This window comes from Lepidochelys kempii, chromosome 2, assembly GCF_965140265.1.
Source record: "Lepidochelys kempii isolate rLepKem1 chromosome 2, rLepKem1.hap2, whole genome shotgun sequence".
Taxonomy (NCBI): domain Eukaryota; kingdom Metazoa; phylum Chordata; order Testudines; family Cheloniidae; genus Lepidochelys; species Lepidochelys kempii.
In genome coordinates this window covers 92,255,407-92,279,167 of record NC_133257.1, presented here as the reverse complement: position 1 = coordinate 92,279,167, position 23,761 = coordinate 92,255,407, and the positions used below count along the sequence as shown (strand labels likewise).

General features: G+C 41.8%; 1 protein-coding gene and 1 long non-coding RNA gene across 7 annotated transcripts in view; one reads left to right on the top strand and one right to left on the bottom strand.

Annotated features, from left to right (window-relative positions):
- LOC140906865 (uncharacterized) overlaps window positions 1–4,914 on the top strand; it is a 37,113-nt gene extending 32,199 nt beyond the window's left edge. Inside the window, exon 3 of the long non-coding RNA XR_012157268.1 lies at window positions 4,821–4,914. This is a non-coding gene — a long non-coding RNA (uncharacterized lncRNA). The remainder of the gene's footprint in view (window positions 1–4,820) is intronic.
- Window positions 1–23,761, bottom strand: part of LDLRAD4 (low density lipoprotein receptor class A domain containing 4) — a 426,914-nt gene that overhangs the window by 253,620 nt on the left and 149,533 nt on the right. The window lies entirely within an intron of this gene.

The window sequence follows — 23,761 nt, the reverse complement described above, 5'->3', positions numbered from 1 at the left end:
ATAGACTCCGGGGAACAAAAAAACCCCAAAACACATGATCAGAGATTGATTGTACACATTAAAGGAGATCTTCAGAAGGCAAATATTGTGATTTTGCTGAGATGCAAAGTGTGACCGCACAGCTCTTTGAAGTGCAAAGAGAAACAGTGCTGAGGGTGTCAGATGCATCGCTGAGAACATGATATGATTTACATTTCAAAAGCCATATTTAGTAGAGATGGGGGCAGCAGTACAATAACAAAATTGCAGTTAAAAGGGAAAAGGAAAAACACTTAAAGATCTCAAGTCTAGCCTATTCACAACCACAGTGAGGATAGCAGCATTTTATAAAGCTGCTTCCCTTCTTTTCTTGAGCAAAATGCAGAGTACTGCAGACTGTGAAACCTGCGTGTGTGCATCTAACAACTGACTTCCATGGTTAAAATCCCTTTGCTACAGGTGCTGTTAATTACTTGTTCAAAATCTTAGTTGAAGCACAGAAGATGCTACCTAGATGCTTAGCAAGGTTAAAAAACAGGTTATAGAGCAGTGATTCTCAACCAGGGGTCCCTGGGAGGCTATGATCAGGTTTTAAGGGGTCCGCCAAGAGGGACAGCGTTAGACTTGCTGGGGCCCAGAGCAGAAAGCCGAAGCCCCACCATATTTGAAGTCCAGGGCCCTGTGCCCCACCACCCAGGGCTGCAGCTGAAGCCTGAACAATGTAGCTTTGCGGGGGCCCCCATTACTTGGGATCCCAGGCAACTGCCCTGCTTGCTACCCCCTAACACTGGCCCTGGCTTTTATATGTAGAAAACCAGTTATTGTGGCACTGGTGGCCGGTGGAGTTTTTATAGCATGTTGGGGGACCCTCAGAAAGAAAAAGGTTGAGAATCCCTGAGGACAAAGGGGGCTGAACTTCTCCCCAGTACTTGTTATTCTCTCGAGGAGAATTAAGGAACAGGCATCTGTGAATGACTATACATGTTAAGTAGGAGGGTGACCAGACTATTTCAACTAGGACATACATTTAGTCTCATTATGGGGACACCAGTAGGGTGCATATGGGATGGTTTTGGCAGCCAGGGAAGTATTTTGTGCATTTTGGGAGCAAGATTAGTCCAGAGGGATGAAGTAATGTTTCAGCATCTGAGACATTCTCTGGTTCAGGCACTTATTGCTGTGGGGTACAGGAAAGCCGACTGCTGAAGGAGGCTTAGAAGTGGGGTCCACTATGATCATCCCTCCCTCAATCCACCCATTGACAGTTTAGCTTCCTTCCTTCCATGCAGCAACCTCTGGTGCACCATTTCCTACTTGAAGGACACGCTCAATGCTGAGCTGTCTGACCCGATAAGAGCCTCCACAGGAACATAGGAATGGTCATACTGGATCAGACCCCAGGTCCCGCTAGTCCAATATATTGTCTCTGTCAGTGGCCACCACCAACTACTTCAGGGGATCTGCTTAAACCTTGTAGCATAAGGTTTAATATCCTGGATGGTACTGAACTATACAGGAGATTCTGACACTCTCTTTGGACTTACCTGCACAAGGATACTCAGGAAAGTTATACTGACTCAAATAAAGGAGTGATGTCAATGAGCATATATTAAAGTGCGCTAATCCCCTGCCCGGCTCTGCCAGGTTCACATTCAGCAGTCAAATGGCTGGCTTTAGATCACTTTAACTCCTCTTCCAAGGAGGCATACACACAATTTCAAGCACTTTACAATTTATGGGTACTGACTTCACACTTTAGTTGATTCACTTTGGATTTCCTGAGTGGCCCTGTGTAGTTGTGCCTTTTGGAGCACCTTATGCTGCAAAGGGCACCAGTGCATGGGCAGCTGGTCCTCAGGTTCACCATTAAGGCCCTATCTTGATAGGCAAAAAGGGTCTGTTTGTTCTGTTAGCTCCGTGGAGTTAGCTTAATGCTCAGTTGACCACCCACCCTACCCAGGCGACACCATAGCCAGCAAATGGATGAGCCTGAGTCTCAATGGACTTTTTCATCATGTTAAGACAACATGTTTGAAAAACATATCCTTTCTGTCCATCAAGACACAGCCTGGGGTAAAGAGGGATGGCAGCTTGACTGGCTAACTACTCATATTCAAACTAGAGAGGCAAGGGGCAACATTATCAATGCAATCAGTCAAGACACCAAAGCTGTTTAGCAATTGTTCCAAATAGGCTTGTTCAGCATCCGTTACTTCTTCAGCTGGAGTGTTTATAGAGTTGTATGACATAGTGTAATAAGACTTGTATGCAGCATAGCTAGTGCATTAGACTTTCACCATTGGAGTTCTGGCTTAAAGTCTTAACTTAGGTGACAAGTAAAGAAAACTTCTGATATCTCAGGGACATATCCTGATATCACAAAACCATAATCTCACTTGGTACACAATAAGCTTCCCTCAAGAGACTCAGTACTGAACTAGCAGGGGTGCTGTAAGAGAGGATTACAGTGCTCTGGAAAACCATTTTGGGGAAGAATGCATCGTTCTGGCAGTCTGCAGGGCCAAAACCACTGCTAGAAATCAACTTCAGCATTTTAAAACTCTGTTTTAGAGTTGATTTAAATTCTTTTGATCGCTCAGATTTCCAATGCTTTCAAATGCTGAATGTAATTCATTCTGTCCTATATGGCAGCCAACCATCAAAACGGCAAATTTCCTATGATTTTTATAATATGGTATTTCATGCTACTAAAGTAAGTCAGTGATTTACTTGAGTTTACAATTAAGAGATAGTCATTGGAATTGCATGGAAACATTTTAGTACAAACTGAACTTGGACTTAAATAGCAGGGGATTTTTCTTTATTTTCTAAATACATGATTGTGTATACACACACACACGGGCGAGAACCTAGTTATCAAACTCCTTTTAGAAACAGTAGGCCAGGTCCTCAGCTATACCAATTTATACTAGCTGGCCCATAGATTTTAAACAAACTTTCTAAAAGGAGCTTGACAATATTTAAAAAAAAGATCAGTAACAACTGGAGACACACTATCACTATTATTGTAAATCCCAAGTTATTATTAATGTTATAATAGCCCCTAGGAGCCTCAATGAGGCTCAGGCTCCATTCTATTGATCAGATGCAAAACCACATCCATGATACAATGACTATATTTTGCTCCATCTATCATCTCCATTCCAATTCCTACAGGAATTCTGCTTCTAGTTCTGCTTCCACTTACACTACTGTGCTGTTATGCTAGTCTCAGAAGCAAAAGAAAACATTGTTTTAAAAAAATGTTGGTGTTTTAAAGATTTCTAGCTACTTATGCCTCCCATGATTGAAGCCCAGGAGACACTGACTAAGGAAGAGGGAAACTATATCCCTTTGCTTCTGTCCTCTCCACTCTGCTCAGATTTGTTAATGATTGGAAGATCAGAGAAAGACCATGCCATTTCCATACACAGAGAATATGGAAAATATTTTCACTGCTCAACACACTGCATAGAATAGTAAAGTCAGTTAGAGAGTCTCATGATAGATTTACCTACTCCTCCTTCTTTATCCCTTGCTATCTTCTTCTCTTCTGCCAGTGTTTGCCAAACACCACCAGCAGACGAGTTTACAAAAATGGAAATGAGAGAGAAAAGTGGCAGCAGTAGTGAGTGGATTTAAATCCTGTAATAATATTTACACACTGTACAATTGTTAAAGCCAATCCTCAGTGGGTCATACTCAAACAAGAAGTGCAACCGTATTTTTCCAATACTGATACCTTTGTAACATCTTAATTCAAAATATATTTAAAAAGTAAATATTGCAGGGTTCCCCCCCCCCATTTCCTTCCACTGAGTATTGTCTGTTTCTTTGGCTGTGTGCTGTTCCCTTGGTGATAGATATGCAGTGAGAGCCAATTGATTGTATTCTCAGAAAGATCAGAGTTGTGGGCAGTATCTCCTGTGATAGCCATTTGCACGTGATGTCCAAAAAAAGAGTAAATACTTAGCTAAGATGTTTTTAAATCTATACCGGGAACAGCTACAATGAAAGCCCATACATTTATACTTTTGAAAAATGTAAGAAATTAATTGCATGGTTGTGGTTTAATTTAACCTGGAGCAAGGATCAGTTCTCTTGTTGGTAGTTTCACCAGCAGGCAAGGAGAGTTTAAGGACAGAGGGGCTGAACTATCCTAATACCTACTCCTTGTGGCATATTGACAGAGCAGTGTAGGAAAGCTTGTCCATTAGTTGCCTTTTGGGTTCTGTGGATAAAGAGATGACAAAGCTATGACTGTCAATTTGGCAGCTTTCAAGAGCACTATGGCCCTGATCCAGCAAGGTATTTAAACACTTGCCTAAATTCAAGTATTTGAATTACCCTACTGAAGCCAGTGACACTACTCAAGTGGATAGGCACATGCTTAAATACTTTGCTGAATCAAGGCCTATCTCCACTATATCTTAATATCCTTATATTTATATTATACTAGTGATTTGGTTGGAAGGATTGGTATACATTTTATAAAATACCACAAAGGATTTTAAAGATGTGCTGAAGCGACTGAAACTATCAGAATGTAAACATATATAAACTGCCTACAATTTATACATATATGCCTTCATCAGTCTGCTTACTTCTTCATTCTCCTGAGCAATCACACAGAGTTTTGTAGGTTACACTTTGCTGTCTCTGAAAGCAGTCTTTAATATTTTAAGCTCTGCTTTTGTTTCTCCCTTGGGATTTCTCAGTCTGACATAAATATTTACCAGTTACACAGTCTCCTTTGTTAGATAGTAAGGTATGCATTTTTCTGTGTGATCCTTTGTTATTTCTCTGGCTCTTATGTAAAATTTCTCTTCTTTGTGATCTAGTGTTGTGTCAGTGCCTGAGCATGCTGTTAATGGAGTACCAGGCTTCAGGACATGCCACCTTTCAGATGAGACCACTTATGGGCACTAAAGATCTCATGACATTTTTCACAAGAGAAGGTATGCAAGCCAAATTTATAGTCAGGTGGTTACATTATGCCTATCTCATTTCACCAACACCACCGCACCCAACACACACACAGTTTCAAATTCTTCTGGTGCTGTCCTAAACTGTTGTGTAGCACTGCTGTGCACTATTAAACAGCTGCTGCATTCCACCCTACTGCATAACATCAATGATGGGTGACATGATTCCTACTGTATGTATTGGGTGTATGTGTACCCACACAGTTTGAGATCCTTTGGGATATCATTAGCTTGTTCAGGAAGTAGGGTTCTCTGAAATCGCCAATTTCCCCCCTTTATTACAAAAAGCCCTGCACTGAGGTGACCTGTCCTTCTAGACAAGAAAACCAGCTCCCTCCAGATCCAGTCATGCTCTTTTTGGGTTGGCTGGGGTGAAAAGATGGGTTTAGGCAAGGAAGAGGAGAAGTTCCCAGAGTAACGTATGAAGCTTCCTCTTTCCTGCCCTTTCAAGAAAATGATCTGTGGCATTCCAAGCCACTTCAAGTTTGGAAAATAAGAGACCAAGATTCACCCCAAATTCCAACCATGTGCTAACAGTGGAGCTCTTCACAGGGCCAAGTTGCTTTTCTTTTTTTAAAAATTGCTTGGGTGAAAGTCATTTATATCACAGTTATTTTCTTTTGGGTGAAGCTGAGTCCAAGAAGCCATCTGGGAAATAAGCAATGCTGTAAAACAAATCCTTTGAGCGTCTCCCCACACCAAATTAAGCAGTCGCTAGTAAATCATGTAGCTTAGAATATTTCAATTATAGTAGTCCTTTCAATGATTTATTCATGCATATTACCTACAGAAATCAATCAATATTCTATGCAATTCCTAACACCAGCAAGCACACCTAATCACGGCTGCCTAAGGGAAAATGGTGCCCTGGGCAAACTTGTATTTTGGCACCCCTGACCCCTGCTGCCTCCCCAGGGTCCCCACCCATTCCCCCAGCCCCAGCTGACTCCCCAGGCTCCTCACTCCCCACCCCTCACCCCCATCACTGCTGCCTCTCCCCACCCATCGCCCTAAGCTCCGTTCCGCAGCCTCGCATGCCAGGCCTACCCCGCTGCTTGCCTCTTGACCACAGTGCCCCCCTGACCATAGTACCCTGGGCGGTTGTCCACGTCGCCCATCCATAAGGCCAGCCCTGCACATCATATTCCTTTCATTCATTCTGTAAGCAAAATAATTGTGGTTTCGGGCCTGTGATGGGGTGCTCACCCCACACTCACCCTGAAGGGCTTAATAGAGGCCAGATGGGCCAATTAACTTATTAGGCTGCAGGTTGGGAGAATTAAGGCTGAGAGGTCCTAATTAGGGAAAGTTTACCTGTGGAGACACAGGCAGGGCCTGTATAAAGCCCAGAAGCTGAGAGCAGGTAGGGGCTGCAGGGAATAGGATGGAGTCACTCACTGGGAGAAGGGAATTGTAAGGTTGGCAAAAGCGGGACAGGATATGGAAGAGGCTCAGGGAAGGACAGTAAGGACCAGAAGGGAATGGATCTTTGCTGCTGAAGAAAGGGCCCCTGAACTGGCACCCAGAGTAGAGGATGAGCCTGGGTTCCCCAACTAGCCACTGCGGAAATGGCACTTGCTGGGCAGTATATGGGAAGACAGCCCGAGCTCATTTGTCAGGAAAGACTGATACCCCCTGAAAGGGGAAACACAAATAGTGACCTGGCCGGAGGGCCAAGTCACAAAGAGGCAGCTACAGCGCCCAGAGCAAGCGAGGGGCCACAGAGAGAGCAGCAGCAGGGCGTGCAGCAAACAGCAGAAGAGGGCCTCAGACCTGTAAGGAGCTAATTCCCAGAGGGGCCAAAAGGAGGCACCACCTGTCACGTGGACCCCGTGACAGGGCCTTCATCCTAAAGAGCCTTACATTTCCATACAACCTGGGCGGCAACCATTTTTTGGCTGAGGGTGACATAATACCAATGATGGAAGCTTTAGAAATGTGTGCAATCATGATCATCATCCTCTGGAGCTCCTCAACACCATTCCTCAATTTGTAGGAGAGGTCGATGTCTCTCCAGTACTCTCAAGCACGTGGTCTCTACAGTACTCTCAAAGAATGCTGAGGACTGGGAATCAAGCTTTGAAATCCAGTATTTTCATTTCTTTGAAATTTTCAGCATTCTAAAGAAAAATGTAACCAATTGGATTTGAGGTGAACCACTGAAAATGAAAATATCAATGTAATCTGAACCACAAATTATTTGGCTTAATGCAGTAACGACTGGAACAAATTCTATGGCCTGTGTTGTAGAGATGATCACAATGATTCTGGCCTTAATTTGTTGGCTCTAAGCAATTCACAGGAGAAAAAGTCCTCAATCACATTAGTCTATGAACCCAGAGAGATCACGGAGATAACTGTTTTATTTTCCAAAAAAATTAACACTAAACATGATAGCAACATAATTCAATTTCGATTTACCTTTGGCAAAAGCAACCCCTTCCAAAATTCTCTTGGTCTGGCCAGTTTCTGAATTTGCAGAAGACTGGTAGGCACATAAATTAGAGTGGATGGAAGAAAGGGATATTTTAGGAATGAGTCTAACAATATCTAATTTGTTATTTTAACATTGAGGAACAGCATCTGAAAGCCTTTCTGCATTCTTATTTAATGGCCAAAGTAAAATCATAGTCCTCTGTTACCGACAAATAGCTGAGTATCTGTATGCAAGAAAAAGTAGATTGTGATGTAGGTACCACAAGTTTTGACTTCTGTTCAGATGTTTTACATTATAAATACAGTACCTGCTAGAGACAAAGGGGTTCACATATAGCACAAGATTACAGTATCCTGCTACACCTCCAATTTAGTTCCTCCTGCCCCCATGTCTCCACAGGAGAATCAGGAGTGTGGCACCTGCGCACAGCACTTGGTTACCTACATCAGCAGGAGAAGCAAAGTGAAGCTGACATGATTCCTATTTGTTTCACTCTGCTGTGCCTCTTGGGTGGGACACAGTGGAGGAACAGCACAAGTGATAAATTTTGCTGTTGTCAGGAATGCTCCCAAAGAAGCAAAGTGGAAGAAGAAATTAATATTTCTCTCCTCTCCACCTTACATCTGTGCTGCTCCTACAGAAAGTACCTTCCCTGCCTCCCTTCATCTCAACAAAAGCAGCAGCACAAAAATAACCTGCACAATGTGTAACTTTAGCCAGGGCTATCTCAGCAGCTAAATATTTCAGCCACTTAGTTCATCACTAATTCCAATATCCACACAAAAAAAGTGTACTCACTGACCCAAGAAAATTACAAAATGAATGGTCTTTCCAAATACTTTACCTCATAGACTTCCCAATTTCTACCCTCCTGGCTCCAAATTACCTTCCTGGTTTCTCCATTACCTCCTAGCCCTTTGCTATAAAACAAGTTTGTAAGCCATTTGTTCTCTCTCCACTGACAAACCTTTTATAGGAGAGGCAAGTTGGCAGTGCTTCCTTCTTGCAGCAGATGGTAATTATGTCAACCATAAACCTCCTGGGAGACCCTGGGGTGGTCATCTGCCAGATAATCAAACATGAGACAACGCCTTTTGGGTGCACAGGGGAGAGAGTCCACAGCTGGAAGGAACCCCTCCCACAGAACTGGTTACAACAGCCAATATTTCCATACATACATGCCCACACAATACACACATTGATAGAGTTTCTCTCTCTCTCTCTCTCACACACACACACACAGCATGCTCATAGAGATAGCGTCTGTCTCTGAACCTAAGTAAAGTTTTATTTTTAAAAAGCAACACATTTGAGCTCAATAGCTTTTCTGGGAACCATGGGGACCTAAAGACATAGATTGTGTCCTCAACTCAAACCAAAATCTTGAGAGCTACACAGCCACTCTCACTCAACACTACGAAGAACTTTAATGGGAATTGTGTGACTAACTCTGCATGGGACTCTGCAGATATAGAGGTTAGCTTGAAGAGTCAGCCAAGGAAGTCATTTAAGTTCTGTAGAATTATTTGACTGCAAAGGCACAACAAGATGCACACGTTAGCAAATGCTTTCAGGATGCAGATGAGAACACTATATTTACGTCAGCTGTAATACAAAATATGTTGATGTTTAATAGGTCAGGCAATGATGAAGTCAAAGACATAAGGAAAATGAGGTACTGTCTTTGCTGTAGTTAAATACAAGGCCCAATCGTGCTATTCACTTTTTGATGGGAACTGAGGGTGCTCAGCACCTCTCAAGAGGCACTTAGCATTTTACATAACTGGGCCCTTAGTAAAGAAAAAAGCTCATATGTAAAAGACTTAACCATGTATTAAATTGTTTAATGAGCACCTTCTATCTTGAGGAAACACTGATAGAGTTTCAAATCTTCCTGGAAGGCTGGATCAGTTAGTGCTGTGAAAGTTCATCTGTTGTGAGCAGCAGCTGTTCAGGAGTGCAAGGAACTTAGGAGAAAGGCCTCCTAGTATTTTATATGCATTACTATGTAAATCCAGTTCTAGTTTGTCCTGCAAATCAAACCATGCTGAAATAATTCATTTGATATATTTACAGTGTCTTAGTAGTCAAGTAGTCGTCTGTCTGTGCGCTAGATAAAGAAGTGCAAATAGAACATTATCTAGACAAGCAAACCAGACATTGATGGGGCATATCAGCTGTAGGGTATTCCTGGAACCATTGTTAGTAACATAGGAAACTATGTCTTCCTGCAATACAGTAGTGGCAGCCTCCAAAAATAAGAGTTATATGAGTAAGCTTCTTGTGACATAAGAGAAGGTTTGCATTTATTTATCCTTGGTTATGTTTGATCATCTACTGGAGAAATCCACTTCAGCAAATTGACAAAGACAAATAAATTATATTATGCCCATTTTATCCAGAACTAATATTTATTGCAAGAAATCACAAAAACCTCTACTAAAGGATTGTCCTGGGTTCTCTATATGTGAAAAAGCCACAAGTTTGCTGATCTGTATTCCATCAGTTTTGACATTTGGTTTAAGCAATAATGTTTTTATATGGAACAATAAAAATATAAACCTTGCTTATCATCATTAATTGTACTAAGGTAGCACTTAAAAGCCACAACTGAGATCAAGGTCCTGTTTTGCTAGGTACTGCACCAATACATAATAAAATAAAGTCAGTGTCCCAAAGAATCTGCAATCCAAATAGGCAAAACAAAAACATGGTGGGAGAAAGTAAGTATTATCATCTCCATTTTTATAGACCACGAACTAAGGAACAGAGAGATTAAATGATATGCCCAAAACTGGTATTCCTCCTGAGTCCCAATTCAGTGTCTTAACCACAAGACCATCCTTCTGCTCTTGATAGACCATCTACTTGAATAAACACCGTCTTCTGCATTATACACCTAGGAAGTGGTCAAACTAGTATAAGTAATTCAGCAAAGCTTTCACTCAAGTCAATGGGTATTCTGCTGGAGTCAGGACTGCTGTAGTCCTAGCTAATCTAGGCCCCAGTTCAGGAAAGCATTCCTTTTCAGGACAGCACTTAAGGATGTGCTTAACTACAGGCACTGAAGTCAATGGGACTTAAGTTCTTGCTTAAATGCTGTCCTGAATCAATAATTACCATCCTGGGTACTACTGACTAAAATTTACTTTGAATTTTAACTTTTAAAAAGGATCCTCTAGTGGTTAAGCACCCCCCACCTAATGCTTGGCAAACTCAGCTTCAATTTCCTGTTCTGCTGAAGACCTCCAGTATAACCTTTAAGAAGCCACTTAGTTTCTGTTCCCCATTGGTAAAATTAGTAGACTACTACTTCCTTATACATGCAATATTGTGAAGTGGTCAGATAATGGAGGCCAAATTAGTAAAACAGATCAGACAGAGAGAAAGACAGGCAAAACTTGAAGTGGGAATGGCTGCTAGTTTTAAGCCACAAATGGAATCTACACACATCTTCTCAAAAAGAAAAGGAGTACTTGTGGCACCTTAGAGACTAACCAATTTATTTGAGCATAAGCTTTCGTGAGCTACAGCTCACTTCATCGGATGCATAAAGTGGAAAATACAGTGAGGATGTTTTTATACACACAGACCATGAAAAAATGGGTGTTTCTCACTACAAAAGGTTTTCTCTCCCCCCACCCCATTCTCCTGCTGGTAATAGCTTATCTAAAGTGATCACTCTCCTTACAATGTGTATGATAATCAAGGGGGGCCATTTCCAGCACAAATCCAGGGTTTAACAAGAACGTCTGAGGAACAGTGGGGGGGAAGGGGGGTGTTAGGAAAACACATCTTCTTGACACTTGGAATTCAAGCTTGTATTTAATAAAAACCACACCAGTCTGCCAAACACACTGATGTTAAAAGAACCAAAAGGACAGGTTAAAAAAATGATTAATAGTAAGTGCCCAAATTGACCTACCTTAAAAAGCATCATTTTGATAGGACAGGTACTCAGAACTTATGAAAATCAGGCTCCTAAAGGCACTTTATGTTGGGCACCCAAAAATCAAGGCACACAAAGTCATGACTCACTTTTAAAAAGTAGGTCAAATTCCATAGGGCTTTTCCACGGATATTTATTTAGCTCTCAGATGAACCAATCCTATTGTAAATGTCAAGTGACTCGCTCTTCTTGTGTTCTAAAAATCACTCCTGATACCACTCTTTTTTATTTAAGTATAGATCAACCATATTGTTCTCCCATGCCCAGCAGGCTCTTCCACATGGAGTCATTCCTGCTGCCAAACATCATACATGCTCCCCTTTACCTCTTGGCATTTCAGAAACAGTATCTGACAACAAAACAATTCCACATGCGCAAAACACAAATATAGTAGGTGAGTGGGGCAGTGAAAACAATATCCAAAGATAATCAGGTAAAATCCTTTTTCTCAGCAAGCAGCACAGAGTATTCTGCCCTAATTCAGAGTCACTTAATATGCCAAAAACAAAGAGACTAGCGCTTTTTCTAGTCTCAGAGGACAATTTGGTATGTAACGTATTTATTTATGTAATTGTAAAGCAATAGTATAGAGACAAGAGACTAAACTCTGTTCTCAGTTGCATCCAAACAACCCCATTAAAATCAGCTCTTCTGCACTACTAATGTAAGGAAGGTGAGCAGGACATAGCAAGCTGACACTCTCTTTTCAAATGTAGTTCAGTCAGAGGTTTTGGACAGCTACAATGCCAAACAATTCACCAACCACCTGGATATTTTTATTTTTTAAATTGACACCCAATTTTTTATCGATAACTTTTAATTAATAAATAATATTAATAAATAATACCCTAGGTCATTCTCTAAAACCATTTTGATATATTTGTTTCCATGCTCATGTGTCTTATTTTAAAATTAAAGCATTGTGAATAGCATATCACTTTTGTTTAAAATAAGTATGGTAGCAGTTCAACTTTAACAATACTTTCTCTTATCAATTCATTAAAGGCCACAAGAGGAAAAATACACTTCGCAGAAAAGGGTCTAAAATTACTATTTGTACGGTCAAGAATTAGGCTATTTTTTTTTTTATTTTTAGATGTGCAGTTCCTTGCTCTCTTTTCTTCTACAATTGTCCATAAATTTATGGATAACTGACAACCCTGTCTCTGGTTTGTGTTTCTTGCTGTTCTCATCTGGATTACAACATTATGTTTACTTTTATATGTCCATAAGTTGCATGTATGGTCCCACATGCCCAGCCTAACTGGTAACATGGAAAAAGTCTGCTGTTTGTTCTCTGGCAAAGGAATGGGCCCACACAAACATAATTTATGGATAGCTTTGTAATTGAAGAGTCAGAGTTACAAACAGAAATACTGCAACCATGGGTTAGAAGAAACTGATGATATTCACACACAAAAAGCACTAAATCCTTCATTCAGCAATATAGTATCTTTCTGTTACATGGCCATTTACCTATCATCAATCATAATGCACAGACATATTTACTGTGGGCAGAATAAGTTTTTTCACCCAATTTAAGTGTCAAGTTCAACAGAAGTTTTACTTAGTGGCCTTCAATAAATAATCTTCAGTTGTTGTGGAATGTTTTCTAACAAAGGGTCACTGCCCTCTGTGTCACTAACCTCACAGCTAAGGAGGGTGGAAGGAAGTTTGACTTATTGATAAAACAACGAAGGACAAATGCATGAGAGAAAAGGGAAGGCTATCTTCTCCTTTGCTAACCTCCAATATGAAAATGTTTCAAGTAAATGGAGTGCTTTTTCTGTACAGACAGCAGGGGACTGTCACTGAGCCCTATTTTAGTATTTCTCACTGCAAGAGACAAATCTAGTTACAGGAAACACAAGGGAAAGAAGGAAACATCCCAGCCGCATTAACCTGCATTAGAGAGCTGCAGTCCCTGACAATGCAAGCCATTCCCCCAAGGTGCACTGAGACTGATGTAGGGGAGTTCCCTCTGCTACACAGAGAATTAACAACACAGAGTTATATATTGGCACTATTTACCACAGAAATTAAATAGAGGTAATGCTGGAGAAAAACTGCAAATCAGAAAGACCAGTCAGCTTAACTTTTGTACCCAGAAAGATAATGGAGCAAATAATTAAGCAATCAATTTGCAAACATCTAGAAGATAATAAGGTGATAAGTGACAGTCAGCATGGATTTGTCAAAAACAAATCATGTCAAACCAACCTCATAGCTTTCTTTGACAGGGTAACAAGCCTTGTGGATGGGGGTAAACGGTAGACGTGGTATATCTTGACTTTAGTAAAACCTTTGATACCGTCTCGCATGACCTTCTCACAAACAAACTAGGGAAATGCAACCTAGATGGAGCTTCTATAAGGTGGGTGTAAAACTGGTTGGAAAACTGTTCCCAGAGAGTAGCTATCAGCGGTTCACAGTCATGCTGGAAGGACGTACTGAGTGGGGTCCCAGAGGGATCAGTTCTGGGTCCGGTTCTGTTCAATATCTTCATCAGTGATTTAGATAATGACATAGAGCAGCGGTGAGCAAATTATGGGCCAGATCCGGCCCCTCAGGGCTTTGGATCTGGCCCGTGGGATTGCCACTCCCGTGTTGCTGCGGGTCCCGCTCCGCTCAGCAGCCAACACCACGTCCCTGCAGCCCCTGGGGGAGAGGGGGCAGAGAGCTCCGCACGCTGCTCTTGCCTGTGGGTATCTCCCCCAAACGGGGAACTGCGGCCAATGGGAGCTTCAGGGGAGGTACCCACAGGCAAGGCAGCATGCTCAGCCCTCTGCCCCCTCTCCCCTAGGGGCCACAGGAACGTGGTGCTGGCCGCTTCTCGAAGCGGAGCAGTGCGGGGCCAAGGACAGGGCAGGCAGGCAGACAGGGAGCCTGCCCTGGCTCCGGATGCCGCTGCCACCCCGAAGCCACTCCAGGTAAACGGTGCCAGGCTGGAGCCCGCACCCTGAACCCCTGCCTGCACCCCAATCCTCTGCCCTGAGTCCCCTCCCGCACCCTGCACCCCTCCATACACCACTGCCCTGAGACCCCTCCCACACTGTGCACCCCTTCCTGCACCCCAACCCCCTTCCCTGAGCCCCCTCCCACACCCCGCACTCCCTCCCGCCCTACCCAACCCCCTACCCCAGCCCTACATTCATGTTCCTGCATGCAATTTCCCCACCCAGATGTGGCCCTCGGGCCAAAAAGTTTGCCCACCTCTGGCATAGAGAGTACACTTATAAAGTTTAAGGACGATACCAAGCTGCGAGGGGTTGCAAGTGCTTTGGAGGATAGGATTAAAATTCATAATGATCTGGACAAACTGGAGAAATGGTCTTAGGAAGCATCAAATCAGTTGCACACATACAAAATGGGAAATGACTGCCTAGGAAGGAATACTGCAGAAAGGGATCCGGGGTCATAGTGGACCACAAGCTAAATCTGAGTCAACAGTGTAATGCTGTTGCAAAAAAAACGAACATCATTCTGGGATGTATTAGCTGGAGTGTTGTAAGCAAGAAACGAGAAGCAATTCTTCCTCTATACTCCATGCTGATTAGGCCTCAACTGGAGCACTGTGTCCAGCTCTGGGTGCCACATTTCAGAAGGAATGTGGACAAATTGGAGAGAATCCAGAGAAGAGCGAGAAAAATGATCAAAGGTTTAGAAAACATGACCTATGAGGGAAGAGTGAAAAAAATTGGTTTGTTTAGTCTGGAAAAGAGAAGACTGAGGGGGGACGTGATAACACTTTTCAAGTATGTAAAAGGTTGTTACAAGGAGGAGGAGGGGGGAGAAAAATTGTTTTTCTTTACCTCTGAGGATAGGACAAGAAGCAATGGGCTTAAATTGAAGCAAGAGAGATTTAGGTTGGACATTAGGAAAAACTTCCTGTCAGGATGGTTAAGCACCGGAATAAATTGCCAGGGAGGCTGTGGAATCTCCATCATTGGAGATTTTTCAGACTAGGCTGGACAAGCACCTGACAGGGAGGGTCTAAATAATACTTAAATAATACTCCTGCCATGAGTGTAGGGGACTGGACTAGATGACCTCTCAAGGTCTCTTCCAGTCCTATGATTCTATACATCATGTAACCAGTCCTCCCAGTGATATCATGGTCTTTCTTATTACAGAAGCTCTTCTAATGAAGGAGGCTCAGTAGCAGAGCCATGTTGCTAAAACTAAGGCAGTGCACTGTGGGTGCAGGAGTCTGACTGCATTCATTAAAAAATTGAACCTTATTCGGTTAATAGTCTAATTTTTTTTACAGGAGTAAATTACTATTCAGTGTGACCATGCCAGAATCTGGCTTTTACTGCCTATCTAGGGATTTCATTTTGATACTTTTCAGTCTTTCTCCCACTGCTTTTTGCTGAACCCTCAAGTTTATTAAACTGGCAAAACAAAACAACTTAAAAAAAAACAGGAAGTACCAAATATCTCCAAACAACATTTTTACTGTAACCTGTCAGGTTCCTGTACCAGATATGGACTGGTCATGAAGCATTCTTATACTCACCAGATGTGTTCATAATGAGGTGCTTTAATGCTCTGCCACGTGTGTCTGAGGTTTGTTTAAATAAGGTATTTTACACACACAGTGCCACCTAGTAGCTGAATAGTATAAAACAGTTTAGCATTCCATTCCATCTCCTCCTTTAATTCTACATTCCGACCATATACAATATTTACACCATTACACAGTCTTTGAAGTTCAATAGTGATCAGTCTGTTAATTGTCTCTGAATCATACTGGTTTTCAAATTGCACAATCTGAATGTGCAACACTTTATTATCTGGCTGTCCACTAGTTGCAACAATTGACTGTGGTTGGTTTGGAATCCTTTAATCTTCTTCTTGTTGTTCTGTGTCTGCCATCTGTAGGGTTTGGTCTGTTGGTTGTTCTTTCAGAGTAACAAACTGTAGATGTTGACAGCTTCTGTTGAACTCTCCCCTGTCAGTCTCAATCACAAATGAATTCTTTTTCTTTATGACAGCAGGAGTTGTCCATCCTTTTCTTCATACAGTTTGACATGAACATCATCACCGGGTTCTAAACCTTGCATTTCTCTTATTGAGTGATGTCTGTTGTAAAAAGTGTTCATAAACTATTAGCCTTTTTCTCCAATCTGGCTGCTCTCTTCATGTCTCACCACTTTGGAAAGTTGGAATAGTAATTCTGAGGTGTCTTCCCATCAGGAGTTGTGCTGGACTATATGCAATAGCCTCTATTGGTGTTGATCTGTAACTCAGAAAGGAATGGATCTTCCTGCCACAGGATTTTCTTGGCTGACTGTACAGCTTTCTCAGCCTCTCCATTTGCTTATGGGTAATGTGGGCTGCTAGTAATATGATCAAAATCACATTTTGTTTGGAATGACTTAAATTCTGCTGCAGTGAATTGTGGTCTGTTATCCATCACTAGTTGTAATGGAATACTGAAGGGCACAAAAGTGCACTTTAGTATCTCGATAACACTGCAACATGTTATTGCTTTCAAGTACATTATTTCTACATACTTGAAAAAATAGTCCACAACGACCAGAAAATGAGGTCCTCTGAATTCACATAAATCATAAGAACATAAGAATGGCCATACTGGGTCAGGCCAAAGGTCCATCCAGCCCAGCATCCTGTCTACCGACAGTGGCCAATGCCAGTGACCTAGAGGGAGTGAACCTACCAGGTAATGATCAAGTGATCTTTCTCCTGCTATCCATCTCCACCCTCTGACAAACAGAGGCTAGGGACACCATTCCTTACCCATCCTGGCTAATAGCCATTAATGGATTTAACCTCCATGAATTTAACCAGTTCTCTTTTAAACCCTGTTATAGTCCTAGCCTTCACAACTTCCTCAGGCAAGGAGTTCCACAGGTTGACTGTGCGCTGAGCGAAGAAGAACTTCCTTTTATTGGTTTTATACCTGCTACCCATTAATTTAATTTGGTGGCCCCTAGTTCTTATATGATGGGAACAAATAAACAACTTTTCCTTATTCACTTTCTCCACACCACTCACCACACTCTATCATATCCCCCCTTAGTCTCCTCTTTTCCAAGCTGAAAAAGTCCTAGACTCTTTAACCTCTGCTCATATGGGACCCGTTCCAAATCTGCAGCTAGTCTCTTCCAAAATCTGTCTGGTAGATGTGTTGTTATTAAAGGTTCTTTGTGTTTTGTTGGTCTGTTAGTTCTGCAAAGTTCACATGCAGATACTTTATTCTTCATGTCCTTATTGATGCCCGGCCACCTCACTGACTGGTTTGACCCATTACAGCATTTAGTTAATCCTTGATATCTTTAATGGATGAAGTTTAGAATTTCTTCTCTCATTTTGTTTGGAATTATGGCACAATTGTCTTTGATCATGAATCTAGCTGACTCACTTCATTGTCCATGCACCACAAGGTACACTTTGGTCACTTTCTTAGTGTCCTTTAGCTACTTGGGCCAGCCACCCCTAATGTAACTTAGAACTTCCTCAAGTTGTGTGTCTGTTGAAGTTGCTGTTTGTAACTAGGAGTAGTCTTGTTTCTGACACTGGTCTGTATGCATCCACGTATGCCTTTGCATCATCTTCAAGCTCACAATGTCTACTACTACCAGTTTTCTCCTAGGAACATATTTTTGCAGTTGGGAATATTGAATTGACCTCAGCATAGACGCTGGCATCTCAGAAGTGCTTGATCCAGACCTTTTCCCTTGATAAGGGTTACAAGCAACTTATGGTCTGTTATAAGTGTAAATGAATCCAGTCCACACAGGTATCTATAAGAGCTCTCATGTGCCCATACACTTGACAGGAACTCCTTTTCAATCTGTGCATATCATTTTTCTGCTTCTGTAAATCTGCAAGAACAAAATGCAACTTGCTTCCACTCAGAGCCATGTTGTTGCCACAGCACACAACCTAGGCCATAGCTTGTGTCTGCACGGACTATTGTGGGTTTGTTCATATTACAGTATTTGAGAACTAGAGCTGTTGAGATCATTCCTTTTTAATTTGGCCCTCATACACAAGATGTATTGCACTTTAACAGTTCATTCAGTGGTTCTGTCACTATAGAAAGGTCTTGTAGATATTGACCAAGGTAATTTACCATCCCATTACATTAGTTGAAGAAGAAGAAATGGTTGTAGGGGACAAACTTGGTTCAAGCAATCATGAGCGAATCCAGTTCAAACTAAATGGAAGGATAAACAAAAATAGATCTGTGACTAGGGTTTTTGATTTCAAAAGGGCTAACTTTAAAAATAAAGGAAATTAGTTAGGGAAGTGGATTGGACTGAAGAACTTGTGGATCTAAAGGCGGAGGAGGCCTGGAATTACTTCAAGTCAAACTTGCAGAAACTATCAGAAGCCTGCATCCCAAGAAAGGGGAAAAAACTCATAGGCAGGAGTTGTAGACCAAGATGGATGAGCAAGCATCTCAGAGAGGTGATTAAGAAAAAGCAGAAAGCCTACAAGGAGTGGAAGATGGGAGGGATCAGCAAGGAAAGCTACCTTATTGAGGTCAGAACATGTAGGGATAAAGTGAGAAAGGCCAAAAGCCATGTAGAGTTGGACCTTGCAAAGGGAATTAAAACCAATAGTAAAAGGGTCTATAGCCATATAAATAAAAAGAAAACAAAGAAAGAAGAAGTGGGGACTGCTAAACACTGAGGATGGCATGGAGGTTAAGGATAACCTAGGCATGGCCTAATATCTAAACAAATACTTTGCCTTAGTGTTTAATGAGGCTAATGAGGAGCTTAGGGACAACGGTAGGACGACAAATGGGAATGAGGATATGGAGGTAGATATTGCCACATCTAAGGTAGAAGCGAAATTTAAACATCTTAATGGGACTAAATCGCAGGGCCCAGATAATATTCATCCAAGAATATTAAAGGAACTAGCACATGAAATTGCAAGCCCATTAGCAAAAAATTTTAATGAATTTGTAAACTCAGGGGTTGTACCATATGACTGAAGAATTGCTAACATAGTTCCTATTTTTAAGAAAGGAAAAAAAAGTGATCTGGTTAACTACTGGCCTGTTAGTTTGACATCTGTAGTATGCAAGGTCTTGGAAAAAATTCTGAAGAAGAAAGTAGTTAAGGACATTGAGGTCAATGGTAATTGGGACAAAATACAACATGGTTTTACAAAAGGTAGATCGTGTCAAACCAACCTGATCTCCTTCTTTGAGAAAGTAACAGATTTTTTAGACAAAGGAAATGCAGTGGATCTAATTTACCTCGATTACAGTAAGGCATTTGATATGGTTCCACATGGGGAATTATTAACTAAATTGGAAAAGATGGGGATCAATATGAAAATTGAAAGGTGGATAAGGAATTGGTTAAAGGGGAAACCACAATGGGTCATACTGAAAGGTGCACTGTCAGGCTGGAAGGAGGTTACTAGTGGAGTTCCTCAGGGATTGGTTTTGAGACCAATCTTATTTAATCTTTTTATTATTGACCTTGGCACAAAAAGCGGGAATGTGCTAATAAAGTGTGCGGATGACACAAAGCTGGGAGGAACTGCCAATACAGAGAAGGATCAGGATATCATACAGGAAGATCTGGATGACCTTATAAACTGGAGTAATAATAATAGGATAAAATTTAATAGTGAAAAGTGCAAAGTCATGCATTTAGGGATTAATAACAAGAATTTTTGTTATAAGCTGGGGACGCATCAGTTGGAAGTAACAGAGGAGGAGAAGGACCTCCGAATATTGGTTGATTACAGGATGACGATGAGCTGCCAATGTGATATGGCTGTGAAAAAAGCTAATGCGGTCTGGGGATGCATCAGGCAAGGTATTTCCAGTAGAGATAAGGAGGTGTTAGTACCGTTATACAAGGCACTGGTGAGACCTCATCTGGAATATTGTATGCAGTTCTGGTCTCCCACGTTTAAGAAGGATGAATTCAAACTAGAACAGGCATAGAGAAGGGCTACTAGGATGATCTGAGAAATGGAAAAGCTGTCTTAGGAAAGGAGACTCAAAGAGCTTGGCTTCTTTAGCCTAACCAAAAGAAGGCTGAGGGGAGATATGATTGCTCTCTGTAAATATATCAGAGGGATAAATACTAGGGAGGGAGAGGAATTATTTAAGCTCAGTACCAATGTGGACACAAGAACAAATGGATATCAACTGGCCATCAGGAAGTTTACACTTGAAATTAGACGAAGGTTTCTAACCATCAGAGGAGTGAAGTTCTGGAACAGCTTTCCAAGGGGAACAGTGGGGGCAAAAGACATATCTGGCTTCAAGACTAAGCTAGATAAGTTTATGGAGGGGATAGTATAATGGGATAGCCTAATTTTGGCAATTAATTGATCTTTGACTATTAGTGGTAGATATGCCCAATGGAATGTTAGATGGGGTGGGATCTGAGTTACGATAGAGAATTATTTCCAGGGAGTCTGGCTGGTGAGTCTTGCCCACATGCTCAGGGTTTAGCTGATCGCCATAGTTGGGGTTAGGAAGGAATTTTCCTCCAGGGCAGATTGGCAGAGGCCCTGGGGGGCGTGGGGGGGGGGTTCACCTTCCTCTGCAGCGTGGGACATGAGTCACTTGCTGGAGGATTCTCTACACCATGAAGTCTTTAAACCATGATTTGAGGACTTCAATAGCTCAGACATAGGTTAGGGGGTTGTTACAGGAGTGGGTGAGTGAGATTCTGTGTCCTGCGTTTGTACAGGAGGTCAGACTAGGCGATCATAATGGTCTCTTCTGAGCTTAAAGTCTATGATTCTATGAATTGGGGTATTCAATTCTTAAATTGCTTTTACTTTCTCAGGGCTAAGAATCTGTTTTTCCTTGTTTAGCGTCAGTCCAGACTGACTGATTAGGCTCAGGATTTCACTGAGGGTTTTGTTGTGCTCTTCTATTGAAGATCCATGTATTAGAATATTGTCCATGAATACTACAACTCCATTTGTGTTTGTTAATAATTCTGCCATCTTTCTTTGGAAAAATTCAGGTGTAGCGTTAATCCCAAAAAGTAATATTTGAAAGCAAAATCTCCCAAAGGCTGTGAGAAATGTAGTCAGTTTAGCACTTTCTTTGGCTAAAGGAATTTGCTAGAATCCACTTGAGACATCCAGCTTGTAGAGTACTGTAGCTACTTTCACTTTGGGGAGGAAGTCATCCTTGTTGGGAGAATATATTTTTCTTTCACAACAGCTTCATTAAGTCTTAAGATCCACACAGATTTGTATTTTTCTATTTTTCTTTATAATTGGTACCATTGCGGCACAACATGCTGTGGGCTCAGAGATTTTTCTCCATGATGCTAGTTTCCTCCATTCTTTTTACCTCAGTTTCCACTTTATGAAGTAATGGAAAAGGAATCCTGCAAGGTGCATGCATACTTATGGTTCAGCATCTTCTCTTAAGATTATTTATACTGGAACTCCTTTCATAAGTCCAGTTTCACCAAATATTCCATTGAGTTCTTCCACCTTTCTTCCACTATGCCCATCATGGTTGCCATGCTGTGCCTAAGAAGGCCGTTGGTCTGTGATCCTTTGATCACATACACTCTGAATGCATAGCTTTTGTCTTTGCACGTTGTTTCTGTGGTGAACTGGCGGTTTAGAATACCTCCAGTGTTAGTCAGAGCTGCGTCAGGTGACTTCAGCTCTGGGAAGGTAAAGGTGATTGTAAGTCCCTTCTGAGATGCCTGTGATGTCAGCTCCTGAGTCAATTTTAAAGTCAATAGTCAGTCTTTCCATGAATATTCATTTTCACTCTCCAGGCAGGCTCTATGTCATCACAAGTGATATATCTCAGAAACCATGGCTCTTGATAGTCTGTAATATGAGTCAACTCCCTGACTGCTCTGGTGTGGGAACAGCTGCAAAATGGCCATATTTCACACATGTATTACACTGTGCGCCTTTGGCTGGACAAGCATAATTTTTTGGGATATGACTTTTTCCGCACGTAGGATAGAATTTGCTCTTTTTAGTTCTCTCTGCTTGTCGCAGGGGTTTTACAATAATGACTTTTAACACTCATGTCTGTTTATAGCTTCAAAGCTAGTTTTAGGTTTTCCAGTTGCCCCTGCTTTTGTTCTGTTTCTTGACTAATTCTGACTCTTTTGCTATCTGTATAGCTTTGGCTAGGGTTAAATCTCTCTTCAATTGTAGCTGCTTTGAAAGGCTTTTATCTAGTTAACCAATAAGCAGCCTGTCTCTCATTTTCCATTCCCCACATCACAGTTTTCAGCCAATGTATGCTGAACTCTTATAAAACAATCAAAATTTCCCCTCATTCTTGAATTCTCTGGTGAAAACATGCTCTTTCATAAACCACATATTTCTGAGGTATGAAGCATGCATCAAACATAGCCAGAACCCTTTCATAGTCCTCTTCGTGACTGTCTTCAGTAATGTCAAGGATTTAAAGATATTCTCTGCCTGCTTCTCCATAGCTAGGGCCCTACCAAATTCACGGCCGTGAAAAACGTGTCACGGACCATGAAATCTGGTCTCCCCCATGAAATCTGGTCTTTGCGTTTATTTTACCCCTATACTATAAAGATTTCACGGGACAGACCAGCGCTTCTGAAACTTGGGGTCCCAACCCAAAAGGAGGTTGTGGGGGGAGGTCGCAGGGGAATTGCAGTATTGCCACACATACTTCTGCACTGCTTTCAGAGCTGAGTGGCCAGAGAACAGTGGTTGCTGGCCAGACACCCAGCTCTGAAGGCAGCGCCCCACCAGCAGCAACACAGAAGTAAGCATAGCAATACCATACCATACCATACCATCCTTACTTCTGTCCTGCTGCTGGCGGCAGCCCTGCTTTTAGAGCTGGGCACCCGGCCAGCAGCTGCTGCTCTCTGGCCACACAGGTCTGAAGGCAGCACAGAAATAAAGGTGGCAATACCGTGACATCCCTACAATAATCTTGCAAAAAAAAAAAACCCACCACCAACAATCCTCTTCAGGACCCCTACAGTTACAACACGGTGAAATTTCAGATTTAAATATATGAAATCATTACATTTATGATTTTTAAAATCCTGTGACCATGAAATTGACCAAAATGGACTGTGAATTTGGTAGGGCCCTAGTCAAAGCATAAATTAGGGAAGATATCTGTACATTTCCAGGTCCTTTGTGGAATTTGTTTTCAATTTGAAATCTTGCAAAATACTGCTTCCAGTCTGCCCATTGGGAAGATTTGTCAAAGCTGAAGTTCTCTGGGACACTGAAGAGTGGCATGTTGAAGTTCCTTCGGTCTGCAACCTTTGTTGCTGTTTTCCTTCTGTTTCTGTTCTAAGTTTACTCCTGACACCATGTCATGTTCCTGTACCAGGTATTGACTAGCTACAGTGCTTGCTCATACACACTAGATGTGTTCATCATAAGATCCTTTACTGCTCTTCCAGGTATGTCTAT